Below are 4,559 nucleotides of genomic sequence, written 5' to 3' on the forward strand. Positions count from 1 at the left end.
GCATCCCACGTACAAAGTAGAGGAAGACTGGCACAGATCTTAGCTCAGGGCTAATCTTCCTCAAGCAAAAAAAAAAGAGGAGGATTGGCAATGGATGTTAGCTCAGGGAGAATCTTTGACATAGAAAATAAAATAAAAAATAAAGCAAAGACAGACTGAGGACTATAATCCATACAAATGTTGTCTTATTGTCAACATCTCTTTCACACAAGAAAGCCAGAGTCTATATAAGAAAGTCTGAAAAGCTGAACACACTGCATTTAAAGGCGCTGACACACCCATAGCCGTAGCATGCACAGGGCACCACAAGCTGCTGCCGGGAAAATTCCTCATTAGACTCTGCTTGTTGTTGTTTTTACATTCACCTGACAATGCCAAGGAAAGCGGGGGAAGGGATTACAGGTTCATAATAAATTTTACAAGCCTGGGCAGTGAAGAAAAACCCCAGAGTCGTGTGAGGTGTTAAATAAATGGAATTGGCTCGACTTTCTGCCCCATTGTCATGAGGGCCTTTACACCTCTCACAATGTGGAGACGATTAGGTGCGAGCCTGGCTCAGAAAGATGAACTTCCAACTTCCAGACAGGAGTGTTGATTTAGCAGGTGTTGTGTGGGCCACAGAATTCTTGTCCTAGTCAATTCTGGCTTTAATGTTTGCAAAAATGCATATGACTAAGAATAAAGAAGGAAGACAGAAAATAATGGCAAAACAATTCAAAAGGCAAATATTTTCATTTTCTCCCTCGTTATTGAGGTTTTCCTGCAGGGGTAGTCATAAAAAGACTCCAGAGGCAAAATGCAACTGGTATAGCTGTTTTCACATATTACTGAGAACCCAGTCTTCTGTGCATTTTAGAGGCAGGCTCAAAGTGAATGCATAATTTTAGTGCAAAATCATTTCCCTATTTTGCTACATAATTTGATTTACCCACGTTTCTCCCCTGTCCGTTATATAGTCTCCTTTCACCTTATAATTTTATGCATCATGGAGAGGTCTCCAGTAATAACTAAACCTAAAATCTTTCGTGCCTGGGATCATTCCAGTTCCATCCAAGTCAGTGTGTTAAAGACAAACCGCCATTGACATTCTCATGGAATGTATCCCAAGACCTTTGAAAATCTGCAAATCAGTGAATACCACTATATAATAAAATTTCTTTCTTACAGAAAAAAAGAGAAAACCTTAAGCAACCAAAAACTTCTATTTTTGTGGGGTGGAGGGAAGCAAGACTTGTTTGAACTGCTTTTTCTATCACCACTGCATTTCCAGTCAAAAGTTTTTCCACAAAGTCTTAAGTTTTTTAAATGATTATTTGGTGTTGCCTTGTTAACAAAAATAGAAGTCAATAAATTAATCAAGTAAATGTAAAATTGGTCATTGGAGAGGACCAATAAAATAGACAAACTTTGGTAAGTTTAAGTAAAGAAAAAGAAAACACAAGTAACATTAAGATAGGATCAATAAAGAGACTATAAGCTGTATATAACAAGTATTATTTTTAATTTTAAGATAATATGGTACAACTTTATACCAGTAGATTTGAAAATCTAGATGAAATGGATGATTACCTAGAAAAATATAAATTAACAAAATTGACTCAAGAAGACTTCTTAAATCTAGATGAATCTATAAACATAGAATCAATTTTTTAAAGTAATAAAAAAAACCTGTCCCATAATAAAAGTACTAGCCCAAGATGGTTTTAGAAAAAAGCATTCCCAAATCCTCAAGGAACAAATAATTTCTACGTCATATGAACCAAGTAGCATTTTTCCCAGAAATACAAGAGTGGTCAACATTAGAAAAGCTACTGCAAATTACTACAGTAAGAGATTAAAAGAGAAAAAATATGTTTCTTTTAAGAATTTGATAAATTTAACATTAATTCTCAACTTTAAAAATGTCTTATTAAGAAAGAAATAGAAGGAAATTGCTTAAATTTGATAAATGATCGTACCAGCAACCTACAGAAAACCTCATACTTGATGAAACTTAAGAAACATTCACATTAAAGTTAGGAATAAGACAAGTTCTTCTCTCACTGATGTTGTTCTACATTGTTTCTGTGGAGCTTTCCAAGGTTAATGACTTGTCATGAGTCTGTTTCAAGCACTTAGTAATTTACATGATTGAAGATATACAGTCTAAGTCACGAGGACCACTGATGGAGAAATTAGTTAGAAAATGCAAACGAGAAATATATTTTTAGAAGAAATATTCAAAATTTAGTATCTAAACCTTTTGAGGATTGTTTTTATGAGCCTGAGGAAGAAGCTCTATCTACTCTAAATATACTTCCCTTCTAGAAAGTCATCCAAAAATTTAAAAAATACAGTTTCTTACATGTACTGCTTGACAGGAATATGAATCAAATGATAATAAGTACAGTGGGAAGCATTTTAATGCCTCAAGTTCCACAGCAGCTAAGGTTAACTACAACATAAATTCATCTCAGCAGACCTAATTCAGGAGAAATGGCGTTACAGCAAGTGAACAGATCGGAAGCTCCACAGGCACCGGGCCCTTTGTGGAGTGGTTTTCATCGCTAACAGAGAATGCTGACTGCATTTATTTTAATAAAAGTCTGTGACTTGTGTACAAGTAGGAGAGCATTTTTTCAGGACATCAATTTTATCTACTTTAGGATCTACACTAAAAGCTGTAGATTAGAAGAAAGACAATTGGAATAGTCTGGGTCTTTGTGACACAGTACCTCTGAAATAAAGGTTATAAAAAGAAATACACAACAAAATAAATCCAGTAACATTGTATTATAACGCAAAGTATAAAATAAATATCCATGAGTTGATACTGATATAAATAAATTGCTGAATAAACAAATAAAGAGAGAAAAGATAAATCTACCACGTGGAAGAATTCCAAATAATTTATGTAGATACTCTGCCCTCGGGGAGGTGGAGCATAACTCCCACCCCACAAATGTGGGCTGCACATAGTGACTTCCTCACAAAGAGTAGAGTAAGAAAGAGGGGGAAAGTGGAGAAATCTGATAAAAACTACTTCAGCCAGGTGATCAAGATCAACATTAACAGTGATAAGTCAGGTTGATATTACATACCCTTGATATGATGTGATGAGAATGGCATTTTGCCTCTGTGGTCTTCCTCCCAAAAACCTATAACCCCAGTCTAATCATGAGAAAAAACATCAGACAGAGTCCAATTCTATTCTATTGCATTAATTCTATTCTATTCTATTCTATTCTATTCTACTGCTTTCTACAAAATCCCTGACCAGTGTTCCTCAAAACCATCAAGGTCATCAAAAATAAAGAGTTTGTGAAACCATCATAGCCATGAGGAGCCTAAGGATGTGTGACAACTAAATGTAATGTGGTATCTTAGATGAGATGCTGGAATACAAAAAGAACATTAGGTAAAAACTAAGGAAATCTGACTAAAGTAGGAATAATAATGTATCAGTATTGGTTCATAAATTGCAACAAATGTACCATACTAACGTAGGATTTCAATAATAGGGCAAACTGGATGTGGAGTCATGGGAACTCTGTACCGTCTTTACAATTTTTCTGTAAATCTGAATTTAAAATTAAATTCTATTCTAAAATTAAAATTTTATTTTAAAACAACAACACAAAATGGAAACAGAAAGAAATGACCTGTCTTCTTTTTTATTTATTTCTCTAACAGCACCCAGCAAGTGAAATGGTAAAGCCTTGGCACTCACAAATTTAATATTTATTAGATATCTTGATTAGTAAATTAGCTGGGTATAGAATTTTATAGTGGAGATCATTTTCCACTTCTTCATTGTCTTCTAGCTCCCAGCATTGCTGTTGCAATATTAATATCATACTAATTTCTAAATTTTTTTTCTCTTTCCTAAAAATTTGTAGAGTGCTGTTATTGTCTCTTGTGTCCTAAGATTCCATGACAATGTGCGATTTTTCTAGGAACTATATGGATCTTTAACTGAAAAATTCATGCCCTTCCATCCTGGCTAATTTTTGTATATTATTTGTTGATTTCCTCCTCCTCCATTTTCTCTGTTCTTTCTGTCTAGAACTCTTGTTATTTTGGATTTTGGATTTTCTAACCTAATCTTATCTTTTTTCTCATTTTCCATCTGTTTTTTTCTTATATCTCCTTTCTGGGAAATTTCTCCAGCTTGATACTCCCACCATTCTTTTGAATTTTCCCAAGAACTCTTTTTGTTTTGTTTTTTGCTTTTACTGTTTCTTTTTTAAAAAAAAAAATAGTTATCTTGTTCTTGCTTCCTGTATGATATCTTCTGTTCTCTGACATTTTAAGTGATAGATTTTGGAAATTTATCTTATCCCTGAATAGTCTGGTGTTTCAAGTTTATTTGTGTCTCTCTGTCTTTTATGCAAGAGGGTGTCCTCTGATGCCTGGTAACTGTACACTCCACATATTTAGGAGTGGGGCATTAAAAGTTCATTAGAAGCTGGAATATTATTCAGAATGAAAAAAGAAGAAAATCTTGTCACATGCAGCAACGTGGATGAACGTTAAGGACGTTATGGTAAGTGAAGTAAGCCAGTCATAAAAAGACAAAT

This window comes from Equus asinus, chromosome 4 (genome assembly GCF_041296235.1).
Source record: "Equus asinus isolate D_3611 breed Donkey chromosome 4, EquAss-T2T_v2, whole genome shotgun sequence".
NCBI lineage: Eukaryota > Metazoa > Chordata > Mammalia > Perissodactyla > Equidae > Equus > Equus asinus.